The sequence below is a fragment of the Cavia porcellus genome, unplaced genomic scaffold (genome assembly GCF_034190915.1).
Source record: "Cavia porcellus strain 051 isolate PalLab524CR breed Dunkin Hartley unplaced genomic scaffold, mCavPor4.1 scaffold_17, whole genome shotgun sequence".
In the NCBI taxonomy this organism is placed as follows: Eukaryota; Metazoa; Chordata; class Mammalia; order Rodentia; family Caviidae; genus Cavia; species Cavia porcellus.
Window position 1 is genome coordinate 68663646 of NW_026947500.1, and position 15350 is coordinate 68678995.

Below are 15350 nucleotides of genomic sequence, written 5' to 3' on the forward strand. Positions count from 1 at the left end.
TATGTAAGGAAAAAGTTTATTAAATACTAAAGGCAGTTTTATAAGAGAAACAAATACAAAGCTATGCAATGGGAAAGTTACAAATGCTTTGGAAATATAAGAAATTAAATATGTAGTATATAGCAGAAAAATTAGCAGACAGTATGTGTAAATTCACAGCACTGCTCAGGTGCACACGATGACTTCTATGTTGGAAAGTCAGTGGTCTAGCAAGAATGAGAGACTGCTTTCCTGAGGAGTCTCCCCAGAGCCCCCTTCACATCCTTGTTCCTCAGGCTATGGATGAAGGGGTTCAGCATGGAGGTCACCACAGTGTACAGCACAGGGGCCACAGTACTTTGAATAGAGGAATGGGTTCAGCCAGAACTGATGTAAATCCCAATTCTTGTTCCATAGAACAGAGAGACTGCACAGAGGTGAGACCCACAGGTGGAAAATGCTTTATGCTTGCTTACAGAGGAGGGCATCTTCAATAAGGAGGGTATAGTCTGACAGTAAGAGAAGAGGATTCCAAAGGGAGGACACACAATGAGCAGGATAGTTGACACATACATTAGGATGGTATTGATATTCAAAAAGGACTCAAAGGTGGCCACCTTGATAAGCTGATTCAGTTCACAGAAGAAATGTGGGATATCAGTCCCAGTAGAAAAGGTCAGTTGTATCAACAGGAGAATGTGAAGCATGGAGAAGCAGAGAATGATGACCCAGGACACCAGATCCAGCAGAGCATGGAGCCATGGGCTCCCAATGACTGTGTACCTCAGGGGACGGCAGATGACCACAAAGTGGTCATAGGCCATCACTACCAGTAGTAAATCATCCATTTCTACCCAAATAAAGTGGAAATACACCTGAGTGAGACATTCTCTTTAGGAGATGTCTTTGGCGGTGCCTGGATGTAAATCAGCATCTTTGGAACCATGGTTATAGGTGAAGAAGATGTCCACAAAGGACAGGCTGGACCAGAAGAACTATATGGAGTGTGGAGGTGGGCGTCAGACCTGGTGGCCAGGATGAGGAGCAGGTTCCCGAGCACCGTGACCAGATACATGGTCAGGAACAGGCCAAAGAGGATGGGCTGCAGGTCTGGATCAGCTGAGAGGTCCAGGAGGAGGAAATTTGATGCACTGTGTGGTTTTTTCCTTTCATGTCACTGGTTTATCTTTGTGGAGGAATAAAGAGCAACATCCAATGAACAGACCCTGAAGGGACAGGCAGTCATTGTGCACAACATCACCTCTGGATGGGCCTCTGGCCCTTCTATTGAGCCAATGGTGATGGTTACCCCAGCCAAGTTGTAACTCACTTTATTTTAAAATTTGTGTACAACCATTTCCACTTCATTTACCATAGCTGAAATTTCTTCTTTCTTATAGTCATGACTCCTTTTAAATTTCTCAATAGAATTTGGAGGTATATTCTACATTTTTTTGCTATTAACCTTGTAAAAAATTTGAAGTCATTTTATGTACTTTCTTTGATGACTTCTGTTTAATTTCAATACTTTTGCTATAGGACATACAAAGTACTTTATAACAAACAACCTTTACTCCATGAGTTAGCATCTGTGCCAATGCTACAGCTTAGTGTAGGTGAATCATTTTTTCTTTTCTAAATCTGCAACTAGTACTGAAATATTGCAATGTTCAAAATTGACCGTGCAGAGCATAAATGACATGCTGAAAATTTGCTCTTGTTTCCATTATTATTGTTCTCCTTTTCATCATAATTATTTTTCATATATATCTCTCCCAAGGTAGACAATGTTTCCCCAAAGATAAGACCTAACCAGAACTGAGTACAGTTATTACCATGGTGTTTTCCAGAGGCACAAAAATTATACCTCCCTACGCTCTTGCTTTGTGACTCCTTAATGACTGGTAAGGCATGGTGATTGAGGTTTTCATTTTTGACAGGGAGTTTTCAAGACTGATATTATTTAGGTCTCATTTGGGGAAACACTGGATAGAGAGCTTTGACATAAAAATCCATTTCCTACTTAAGAGTTGCTAAATCTTTGAATGCAGAAACAAAGCAACTTTTTGATCCTCAGAAACAATTTTAATGTCTTTGCTAATGCAAACCTCACCTCTACAGTCAAAGCACTAAATGTTCACTGCATGGTAGGCAAAACCTACTACATGATGGAATTGTTCCACTTTGGTTTCTGGGATAAAACTGTCCATTCCTAAATATGCAGTTATGTTCTCACAGCTCAGTGGAACGATTCTGGATAGCTCTAATTTGTCAACACTCCCTTAATCTACAGCTGGCATCATAGATGGGCTTCTGATCAGTATAAGCACACACCAGGCTTCTCACACCATTGACTGTCATACAGCTTTTCTAATTAATGAAGATTGCTATGGATTTTTTTCACTAAATACCTTCCCAAGGAAAGCCCTCCAAATAAGAAAAACTATATGAATTATATAGATAAAAGGAAGAGGTAAAAACATCCCATCAAAATCAAATAAATCAAATCAAATGTGAGTTTATGTGTCCATGCCCCAGAGTTGGGATGCATTGTATTACATCAGTGTCTTAGTTACTTTTTACTTCTTGCTGAGACAAAATACCTGATGCCCAAAGCTGGTAAAGGAAAGGTTTATTTCTTACAGTTTTTGGAGGTTTCAGTCCACACTCAGTTGGCTCAAAGGCAGGGTGGCATAGCTGGGCCACAGCTCATGGTGACTGCAAACAGTAAGGCCGAAACCAGCAAGAGAGAGAGAGAGATATGCCTTCTTCCTGCCATTACAATTCATCCTGGCTCCACCCCTAGGCCAGTGTAGCACTCACACCCACAATCCAAGCACTAGGCAATCAACGAATCACAAATGCATAATGCAAAGGCATGAGACTTGGAGGCCATGAACATAAACCATAACATTCAACCCCTGACCCCCAAGACTCATGGAAATTACTTTACACAAAAGACATTTAGTCCATCTCCAAGAGTTCCCAAAGTCCTAACAGTTTCAGCATTGCTGAAAAGTCCAAGTCTCAAGTCTCCTCCAAGAACAATGGCAAACTCTGAAGTGTAACCCACTATACAAATGCAACAAGGTTAAACATTTCTGAAGTGCAAAGGCACAAAATAAACATTACCATTCCAAAAGTTAAAAATGGGGGGTATAAAGCATTGGAAGCAAAGCAAGTCCAACATCCAGCAGGGTGCACATTAAGTCCTAGAGTTCCATGGTCAGCATTTGAAGCAATCTGGTTGTAAGCTCCAACAGGCTTGGGTGATCTCACCTCCATGGCACTTCAATGGATTTCAGCCCCCACAGCCCTTTCAGGGATTTCATCTCCCACAGCTTCTCTCTTAAACCCTCTATGCTCACTTTTTGCAGCTGTCCTTGAATGATCCACATTCCTGACTTCCAAACTTCTGGAAGAGAAGACTGTAGAGACTTCTCTATTGCATCCCCATTGCATCTTTGGCTTCACCCTTACATCTTTACAAGTTTCCCTCTTAGGGGACACTCCTTGGCCCCTCAGGCCCTTTGCAATCGAGGTGGAAGCAGCCTTACCTCAGAATTTGTGCATTTTCCTTCCACTTAAGTCAGCACCATGTGGATGCCACCAAGGTTTGCCGCTAGCTAGAGCAGTAGCCAGGAGTTTATCTCTCTTTTTGGCTTTAGGGGTCAATTGCATGGTTGTTGGGCTCTGTGAACCTGATTGTGAAGTAAAGCTTCTCTATGTTGCCCTCATTTTGTAACCTCTTGTGACCTCCATCACCATTCTGGAGCATGGTTCTCTGCAGCTTTCTCCTCTGACCAAATTCTTTCACTTTTGCTGTTTTGAGGCTGCAAGGGGTGAGGACTGGCTGCTTCCTGGGATGCCCCAGGGCCATCTATCTTATCTTCCTGTTTCTTCTCAGCAATCAATGGCTCAGTTTGAACTTTGCAATATACAGCTTTACTGGAGTTTTCTTTCTGGATAAACTCAGAACACTATAAATTATCCTGCTGGGCTCTTTGTTCTTGATTTGCAATATGAAGCTGGCTAAAAGCCCCCAACAATAGCCATGCCATAGCCTCAACATTTGACTGCCTTGAAATTTCCTTTTCCAGATTAATCGGTCCATTGCCATTTGTCTTGGTCTCAGGTGAAGTCGCTGGGCATGAGAAAATGCAGACAAACTTTCTGCTAAACTATAACACACATTATGAGGAGTCCAATGACAAATGCAGTCCTTCTTCCCAGCAGAAATCTCCAAAGCCTGGCTTTTACCATTAGGCTTTCTATCAGCCTTTTGCTCTACTCAGTCTTCTCTACAGAACAGCCTAGGCTGCTCCAGCTCTATGCATCCAGGCCGTAGGTCCTAACATTTCCAAACTCTGCTCACATGCCATTTTCAAAGACTCTTGATAAAGATAGGTATAGTCACAGCAAATGACCCCACTCCTTAATACCAAATTCTGTCTTAGTTACTTTTTATTTGATGCTGAGGAACATAACCTTAAGTGAAATAAGTAGTCACACATATATAAATATCACATCGCAGGTCTGGTGTGGGAAACTGGAACTGTACATGAGGACAAAAGCATAAACAGATGATGCGAAATAGCAAGAAAGTATTCAAAAAACAGGGGGACTCAGCAGGTTGAAGAGGAAGATGGAAAGGAATAAAGGGGGAAGAAAATTGAGAAAAGAAAGAAAAATGGATACAAAGCTTTGTAAATAAGGAGAAGAAGGATTGGAGGGAGGGGAGAGAAATGGGTAAAAAAGAAAAATCAAGATATATCATGTTCAAACTCCCTATGATGAATATGATCATTATGGATATTGAAAGGTACCAATAAACTTAATTTTTTGAAAAACCACAAAATTGTATAAATAAAACTATCGACTAAAAAGGAAAAGGAAAATAGAGATTTTTCCATTAACTTTTAACACTGCCTTGTAAAGTGTCGATATGATGAATGCCTAGAGAATTTTTTTGTTTATTTTTTGAGGCAGGGTCTTATTATGTAGTAAAGGTTGGCCTTGACTTCACTATGTAGCCCAGGTTGGCCTCAAACTCATGATTATTGTCCTCTCTCAGTCTCCTGTGTCCTGGGATTAAAAGCATGTGCCACCATGTCTGGTTTAGAGAGTGTTAATCAATTCAAGACAGAAAGCACTATCGAGCATCTTTAGTCTGTCACGCCAGGTAGGAGAGTCTTCCCTAGAGCAGAAATTTTAAACTAAGAGAGGACGGCTGTGTCATTGACATTCTTTTTTTTTTTTTTATTTAAGAGGAAAAAGAGAAAAACACAAAACAAAACAAAGCAGTGTAAGGTTACACATAATACAGAACTACAAAAAAAAACATAACAGTAAGAAATCACCTGTTAATAGATTACATAATATCATCTTGGAAATAGTTGCTCAAATCACAGTATCAAAGAATACAAAGTAGACATTCAAACGGAGAGACTGCAAACAGCTGTGTTCAATGATCCAAAAACATTAATATAGTCAGCTATTTAACATCCCTAAACACACTTGTTGTTATATCCGTTAGAGCTCTTTTTTCCCCCTCCCTCTCTTTTTTATAACAAATGTCATTTTATAAATTGTCATTTTATAACAAATGTCATTGACATTCTGAGGAGAAGACGAGGGAAACAGTATCCTTGGCTGTGGGGATGGCAGTCACGGTTTCCCTCTCAAACCAGGGCTCAGTGTAGGAGGTGATGTTCTGTTTATCTGTGGCACTAAGACTGTTGTCAGCTTTGGCTCAATGTTATCTTTCCAGGGACCTAGAGAGCACCTGCCTTATTGTAAATTCTGAATAAATATACTAAATGTCAAAACAAAAATACTATAGCACAAAAATAAATCCTCAAGTTGGCATCAAGCCTGAACATAAACCCAAAATTGAGTATAATAAAGTCTATTAGAATGCACCCATAGGTATTTTAAAAGGGTAACAAATGAGAAATAGCTAAAGTATGAATGCAAGCCTACTTCACAGAAGGATGCTAGTTAACTCATCACACACTAGGTCAGTGGAGATAAATCTTAACTATAACTACAGTGGAAAATTTTATTTGAGAAAATTTAATAGGCACTGATGTCAGTGGCATACAGTGTAAGACTGTCAGGGAAAAAAAGAACGTAAAGACATTTTTGCTAAGTCATTAGACAATGGCAGTTCTCAAAACACAGACAAGAAACAATGGAATATTTATGTCAACTTCATGAAATGCCCAGACAGCCTCTTCAAGCATAATCATTCAACGGTTCCTCAATATGTAAAGGGGTCAGTTATATGGTAGAAGAGGCAGGAGTATTACTAAACAACAGGAATAATCACAATATTTGTATGCTCTTGTGAATGCTAAGATCAGATGATAACCCCAGTCTGGAGGAAGTCTCTGAGAAAGAGGAATCTACTTGTGAAAATAGAGGATTGCATAGAAAAACATTAACTTGAAACAAACGAGACAACTCCTCATGCATACTAGCCTTTCAGTGGCTTGTTAATGAATAAACAATTAAGCAAAGAAAATATAACAGGAGGGCACAATTTACAACAAAGAGCAAGTAAGAGTTGAAGACTCTCCAGAAAATCATTCTTAGTGGGAAAAGTTCTAGCACGCCAATGAAAAAAGTAAGTCAAATTGCTTAAAATGACAGGCTTCAGTGGAAACTAGAGACAGAGGCTCCTATACCTTTGCAGGCTAAATGATTATTGTGATTTCTTAACATCATCAGTCTTGAGGGAAACTCGGTACCCACCTTCCCTCTTCTCCTTATGCCACCTGCCCTCAGTAGCACACATGGTTCTCTCCAGTGGTTTTTCTCCTCCATGATCTGTCCCTAAGGAAGCTCTGTCATGTTTTCACAGAGGCTGAAATAAGAAAATTTCAGGGGAGGTGCACAAGAGAGAGAGAGTTTATACATTCTAGCATCTCAGAGATTGAGTTGTCAGAAGTCATAATTAAGTAAATTGTTCTGTCTTCCATTCTCAAAAAATTCAACTCCCTTGTGTCACAAAGGAGAGTGAGTATGGAATTATTTCTTTTAACTTTTTCATGTATGCAGGTAGCATAGAGTGAGTTAAAAATTTTTCTCCCAAGAAGATGCTTTTATTCCTTAGTTTGAATTTGAAGTCACAAAGCTTACTCTAAGCAATGTGTAAATTCATCAACAAAGCAATGCAAGAAACAATGTACTATGATAAATGGCCTTAGAAATTTTAGAGGTTTTGTGGATCACTTAGCACCCACAGTACTATGAAAAATAGAGCTTTTTAATTTTTTAATTCATTAAAATTTTTTTGTGTTTCAAATTTATTTATTTTATTTTAAATTATTTTACTTCTACATGTTTTCAGTGTTAACTATGACATCCATTACTAATGCATGAAACTTGAAAGCATGATAAAGTTTATTGAAAATATTTATTTTACCTCTTATTCTTTACATTACAGGTTTATTTGTATAATTTGGGGATATTTTAATCAAGTCCACTGATACACTTTGGCCATTAGAGCTACTTGTATAACTCCGCACATTCTGGTTCCACTTCATGGACACATAAGCACATTTTTTATTATATTTTTATGGGGTGATTTTTTCTTCTCATTTTATCTATATAATCCACATTTTTTTCTCACTAGGAAAAAAATTCCTGGATACTGTGAAACAAAAAGCCATAGCAGTGGCCATTCATGAGAATAACCGTATGGCAGCCAGAAGGCATGAGAAAACTTCTGTGTTTTTACAAATAAGAAGCTCCTGTATGATGCCAGCCTGGATTAAGGGATTATTGGTAAGCGTGAGTTATCCAAAACACTTTCATTGAGAACTGAAGGACCAAGGTTTGCATTGAGGAATGGGCCATTTTATCCCTGAAACCAAAGAACTATTACATCAATGGATTCAGTTTTGCCTTTTGTCCTATTGTGAAGTGAACATTTAGTGCTTCTACTGTAGAGGTGAGATATTTACAGCTGAAAGAGTTTGAAATTGTTTTGAAGATCAAAGTCATGGCCAGGTAAGGTGGTGTATACCTGTGACCTCAAAATGTAGGAGGCTAAAGCAGGAGTAATGCCATGATTTAAGGCCAGACTTAACCACACAGCAAGACCCTGTCTCAAAAAGGATTTGTTATGATGCTGGAACTCTGACTCAAGAACTGAATTTTTATTTTATATCTCGTAATCTGTGTTTTTCCCAAAATGAGACCTAATTGGAGAATAGCAAGCTTTGAAAACTAGAGATCAAAACAGACAGCTACAATCTGGATTCAACATGGTTGAATAATGAAGGACTCACATTGGAATTTCTGAGAGAAAATCAACTAAAAACAGCATTTCATATAATGACAAGGATAAATCAATAAATGTCCCTTATAACCATGAATTTACATGAACTCACCAATCAAAAGAAATAGATTGGTAGAATGAATTAAGAAATAAGATCTAACAATATACTACATACGAAAAACATACTTAACACGAAATAATTTCATAACCTGAAAATCAAAGGATGGAGAACAATATTCCATGTAAAAGGATTCCAGAAAAAGAAAGGGGTAGCTACTCTATTTGCAGACAATGTGAACTTCACGCCAAAATAGAAAAGAAAGAGAAAAATATGGTCACTAAATTCTTGTGAATGGAAAACTCCAAGAAGAAGAGATTACAATCATAAACATGTATGCATCAAATATAGGAGCAGCTAATTATATAAGACAAACATTAATGGACATGAAAAATTAAATAAATACTAACACAATTGTAAATGGAATTCCAATGCTCCGTTCTCATAAATAGATAGATCAACTGCACAAAAACTCAACATAGAAATATCATAACTAAAACAAAACCACGAATTAATTTAAGAGATGTGTGCCCATGACTTCAGAGTGTTCCACCCAACAACATCGAAATACACATTCTTCGCAGCTGTACAAGGGACATTCTCTAAAATAGACTATATAATAGCCCACAGAACATGCTTAAGGGACACCCTCCTGAACAACAAATGGGTCATAGATGAATTTAAAGAAAAAAATTAAATGATATCCACAACTAAATGACAATGCTGATACTACATCTTGGAAGTTATGGGATACAACGAAAGCTTCCCTAATAGGGAAATTTGTAGTGGTAAACACCCTTATTGGGAGAACACAATAAGCTCAATTAAACAAACTAATGTTGAATCTCAAACTTCTAGAGAAAAAAAGAAATACCTCAAATCCAAAGCTTATACAAGGGAAGAAATTATAAATATGAGAGCAAAAGTTATTCCAATAGACTAAGGAAATAGTAAAAGAATCATTGAATAGAAGAGTTGGTTCTTTGAAAGAATAAGTAAAATTGATAAACCCTTAGCTAGCCTTATTTTTATTTATTTTTTTTTTTTGTCTTTCTCCTTTTTATCGGTACCAGGGATCGAACTCATGGCTGCCTACTTGCAAGGCAGGCGCTTATGCCGCTGAGCTAAATCCCCAGCCCCTAGCTAGCCTTATTAAAAAGACTCAAATTCATGAAATTAGGAATGAAAAGGGTGAACTTATTACAGACGCTTCAAAAATTCAGATCAATATCTACTTCAAGAATTTTATTCTAATAAAATGGAAATCAGAGATTAAATGAATAGATTCTTAGATGCATATAGATTACCAAAGCTGAATCAAGATGATATAAAAATCCTAGTGAACCCAGTATCAGTTTGGTATTAAAAATGTAGTTAAAAACTACTACTAAAGAAAAGCCCAAATCCTGATGGTTACACAGCTGAGTTCTATAAGAAATGTAGAGAAGATTTAATGCCAATACTCAAACTCTTCAGTGAAATAGAAAGTGAAGCAATATTTACAGATTTATTCCTGGAAGCAAGTGTTACCCTGATTCCAAAATTCGACGGGGATCCATCCAAGAAAGAGAATTGCAGGCCAATATTCCTAATGAACATAGGTACAAAAATGCTCAATAGGATACTGGCAAACAGAATGCAGCAAATCTTTAAGAAGATTGTAACTTGACCAAGAAAGCTTCATTCAGATATTCAGGGTGATTCAACATTCATAAATCAATAATAATACACCATATCAATAGAGGAAAGGACAAAAAACACAAGGTCACCTCAATATAGGCAGTAAAAGCAATTGAGAAACTTCACAACTGATTTCTGATAGAAACCCTACAGAAAATGAGAATAGATAGTCTTTATTTCAATCTGATAAAAGCCTTATATGAGAGACCAAAAGCCAACACCATATTAAATGGACAGAAATTAAAAGCTTCACTCTAAAAGTAGGAACAAGACAATTTATCATTATCATCAATAATATTTAATATAGTTCTGGAAATATTAGAGCAATTAAACGAGAAAGTGAACTAAAGCAATGAGGATAGTAAAGGAAGAAGTTAAACTGTTAATATTTGTAGATTACATGATACCCTATATTGAGAACCTCAAGAACTCCAATGAAAGGCTTCTAGATTTAATAACAAGATTCAGTACAATAGCTGAATGCAAAGTCAGCACTCAAAATCAACAGCATTCTTGCATACAAATAACAAGCTCACTGAGAAAGAAATTAGAGAAATAACACACTTTACAATAGCATCAAAAATGAAATAATTAGAAAGGAATCTAACAAAGAAGGTAAAAAATCTATATATTTATAATTACAATATCATGAAAAGGAGATCAAAGAGAATATCAGAAAATGGAAAGATGGATGACCTGCCCACATCTGGGAACCATCTCTGAGGCCTGTGAGGACCAGGAGTTTGCTCCAACAGAGACCCATGTTCATCTAGGAACCCATAGTGAGACCTACAAAAATTGGGGAGCTGTGCTCAGTGACTTGCCCACTCTCTGGAGTCACAGATGAGGCTGCTGGGGAGCAAGAAGCTGTAACTTGTGACCCACAGTCATCTGTGAACCCTCCCTGAAGCCTTTGGGGTTTGGGACTCTTCACCCAATGACCTATCCACACCTGAGAACCATCCCTTAGGCTGGAAGTGGCCAGGAGCCTGCACCCAACAATGCAGTGTCATCCAGGAACTCACAATGAGGCTTCAGGGACTGGGAATCTGTGCCCATTGACCGGCCCACATCCAGGAACTACCTCAGAGGTCCAAGGTGCCCAGCAGCCCATGCCCAGCAACATGCAGTCACCTGGGAACTCTCAATGAGGCCCACAGGGACTCAGAGTCCACACCCAGTAGCCCTTCCACTTCCCTGAAGCCCTCAGAGGCTGGGAGTCATCACCAAGACATGTGCCATGAGTAACCCTCACTGAGGCCTGTTGCCAGAGGGTTGCCAACACAGGAAGCAACTAGGATGTGGCCTGTGACTAAACTGGAGGCGAGGTAAATGTCAAAAAGAAAGCGCAAAAGGCCAATCTAGATCTAGTACAGGAGTCATAGACATGGATGGATTTAGAAATCATACCTGAAATTTCTGTAATAATGGTAATGGAAGTAAAAAAAAACAGCTCCAGGAAGCTGTAAAAGAAGTCAGATCAGTAATAACCTCTCAGGTAAAAATGGAAATGATAAACATAATGAAAGAATTGGTGAGCATATCCAAAGAAGACAAAGATGAAAAACTAGAGGAGGACTGAAAAATGATGGAAACTTTTTTTCATTTTAAAGTGAATAAAACAAAACAAATCAGAACAAAGTAGAGCAGAAAAGAGTAAACAATGCCAATAACAGGATTTCAGAAAAAGCAGGAAATCAATAGTGCCTACCAAAATGTCTCTTGTTTTCTTCGAAATTCTTGTCCATACATTCACATTTAATAAGTTAATACATACCAAAATAGTATAAAAGTAATCAAAACACAAGAATGAGAGCTGTAAGTGCTTTCAAGACCAGACACTAGGAAATGAATAATGGCTACCATTCTTTCTTTTGTTTTCCTCCTCAGCATAGCTGTCCATATCTTCATACATATTGGAATCAAATCATTGAAAACAGACTAAAAGCAATCAAAACCAAGAACAAAAGCATTACTGGATTTTGAATTCAAATGACAGGAAATCATCAGTGGCTGCCATGGTCTCTCATTTTCTTCAATGTAGTTGTTCATACTATCACACATACTAAAATCAATTCTTATAAACTCTTCCTGTGAAGTTTTAGGCATATATAAGCCTAGATAAGTACATCTATCCTTTCTGTATTTGAGAGTGCACCGAATTCTTATTGCATCATTATTGACAATAGCAGATGTGAGTACTCTACCTGTCTGTGAATGGAAAATCACAGAGAGAGAGAGAGAGAGAGAGAGAGAGAGAGAGAGAGAGAGAGAGAGAGAGAGAAAGAGAGAGAGAGAGGTTTACATTGACATAAATGAATTAGAAAAAATGTTAGATGAAATAAGCTAAGTGTAGAAAGATAAATATTTAATGAACTCATTCATATATAGATTTGATACAGCTGAGTTCATGGAAATTCATCAGAATGATGAATAACAGAGATTAGCAGTGCTCACAAAATGTAGGGCAAAGGATAAAAAATTCTGGCAAAATATGAGGAAGAAGTTCAAAATATTAAAGCATGATGACTACGGTTAATGATGATATGTTGTACACTTGCAAAATACTGAGGGAGAAAGTGTTCTGTCCACAGAAATGAAAACTACACGAGGTGATGTATGTCAGTTTTCTAAACGTAACCATTTCATAAAGAATAACACTTTTAAACATCAGATTGCATATGATAAGCCCATACTATTTTATCTGACAAAAATAAATAAATTTGAGAAGTTAAAAAATTGGTAATAATTTAAAATGGAGTTTTTTCCTTTTATATCATTATGACCCCAAATTGTACCATAAAATCTCCAGTCTTCTGAAGAGTGTATCATAGTATTTTTTCCTGTTATTGGTTCCTTGAATAATTTGAACACTGGTCAGAGTAAATAACATGCCCTTCAAATCAAACAAACATTCAAACAAACAAACAAACAAACAAACAAAAAAACAAAGTTCCTCCCTGGAGAAAGTAAATTTATCTCCCTCCCTGCTTCCTGTGGAGAGCCATTGAAGCTAGAAATTGACCACATGTGCATGTGTGTAGCATGCTTGTCCCAAAAGCAAAGATTACCCATGACAAGCCACATGAAGAAGTTGCTTCAACCCAGAAAATCAACAAGTCCCTAGACAATCCAAGCAATGGGTTGCTAGGCAGCAGAGTTGAAATTGACATCACCCTTCTGAGTGTATAAATAAGTGTGCCACAGTGGTTGAGCAGTTCTTTCCTCTCATCGGGAGAGAAGGGTTGCACCTGACCCCAGCTTTTGTCTATTTTCTCATCGTCTCAGGGTCCTTTACCCCAGGAACCTCCAGAGCCACATGGGTCCGGGCAGCTACCTACATAGACTTTTCAAAATAAGCTGAACATTTTGCACTGTACTTTCTTTCACCCCAAGGGAGATGCATTGTTTGGCGAATGGGAAGACAAAGAGACAATTTATTTAATCAGGAGCTGTGAGGCTTCATAGTGTGAGATGCTAGCAACTGGAACCATCCTGTTTTCCATTGATTGTGCTTCTCTGGTTCCAGCAGCTGAGCTTCCTGCGAACAGTTCATGCAGAAAAGAAAGATCTGGCAGTAATCATCAGGGACTGTGTCCTTGTGATGGTCAGTGGAGTACAAAGAAGAAGAGGAGAAAAGATGTGTAACAGCATGGGAAAATGGTGAGTTCCTAAACCTTCTCTATACTTTTCAATAAAACATAGGCTCCTGTTAGATTTTCTATGTCCAATGACTTGTTCATGAACTACTTCTCCAAAGATCTATTATTTGCAGGATATTGTCTACTTTGTTTGAGATTTGCCTGGCATCTTATTTTGTATTTATTCTCAACCAATTTTACCAGGAGATTGACTTTCTGATAGCCTTTGTTACTTCTATATTATTATAAGTATAGTTTCACTCATTCCTCAATGCCATCCAACATCTAATGTCACTATTTATGACCTCAAAATATCCAGTCCTATTTCCTTTTTCATGTTACCAACCCTTTTAAATATTAGACTCTCTTTGCATGGTAGTGAGTTTATCACAAATACTTCAATATGTAATGTAACTTTTGTCTAGTGTTTAAAAACAACTGTATTTATTCTTGAATGAAAATGGCCTCGGTGTCTTCTTTTACAATCTCAGCTCGGGATGTCCCACTCATGCATGCCTATTAGATTTTCTCAAATGTACTTTTCAGTGGAGACTATGATGATGATCTATATTCATTGACTTTCTTTTCTGGGATGAATTCTGTTATCCAATGCCTTTATGTAAAGCAGGATTCTAGTTCTCAAACTGACCTTGTTTTATGTAATACATCATCCTGGGCAAGAATTGTATGCAGGAAAAAGCCACTGAAAACTTCCTTAACCAGAAATTCTGTCTCCAAAGAGGTAACCAACCTTTGATGTTTATATTGATCTAAGACCCTCTATGATGGCAACCAGGGTTTAAGATAGCATTGCTCAGTCATACCTATTCAAGACTCATTTGTTGAGATGTTAAGGACAGAATCACATTTATGAAATGCCTGCTGTATTCCAGGAGCCAAAGAATAGATTAGACCTCCTCCCTTAATTTTCTTCCATCCTGCAGTGAACCTGTAGTGTCCTGCTGCAGTGATGGCATAGTGGCAGTAAAGAGCATTTAAGTAACTAAGGCAAGGCCACACATGTGTTATGTTGTTTGGCCAACACCCTGTCCCAGGAATTCTGACTCATAAATTCAATTTTAAAAACACATATGTATATTTTATCTTGGGAGAGTTACTTACTAAAAATAATATTTAAAATGAATAATAATAGCTTTAATTTACTGAGACCATTAGTGTAAATGAAGGACTTTTTAAACCTTAGAAACAATCAATGGTAATAAACACATTTTAAAAACAAAACTAAGAGACTAAGAGTTAGCTTTCAAATCACTGTGAAGCTTGAGTCATAGAATGAACATTTCTTGTGTGAAAACTCCATGTCTAAGGGGCATTGTAAAGGAAAAAAACAAAAGAAGTACGGAGATTATTAAGTAAATACACAGAAGAGTTTTCACCAATTTTAGAAAAGTTCTATCAAATTTACAATTTGTTTATGTTTATAAATTCAAGTAGATGAATTAAAACAAGGGCAATGGTGATATAAACAGAGATGAATCTCTGCTAGATGAAGGAAACTACAGCACAGATCTGAAAGAGACATCAGCTGTCACGGGGCTCCAGGAACCAATATTACTGGCAAGCACCAGTAGAAAGGGAAAGGTCTGTTTATACTTGACATCATAAAGCATAAGGTAAATATGATGACATCTGGCTGTGCCTTTAAAACTGATTTTTTTTCCTGGCACCGCAAATATTCTGTGAC

At 37.6% G+C, this 15350-nt stretch overlaps 1 pseudogene; it reads right to left on the reverse strand.

The window, feature by feature from the left end:
- Positions 1 to 206: 206 nt before the first annotated feature.
- LOC100734949 (olfactory receptor 7D4-like) lies at positions 207 to 1152 on the reverse strand (annotated as a pseudogene).
- Positions 1153 to 15350: the final 14198 nt, after the last annotated feature.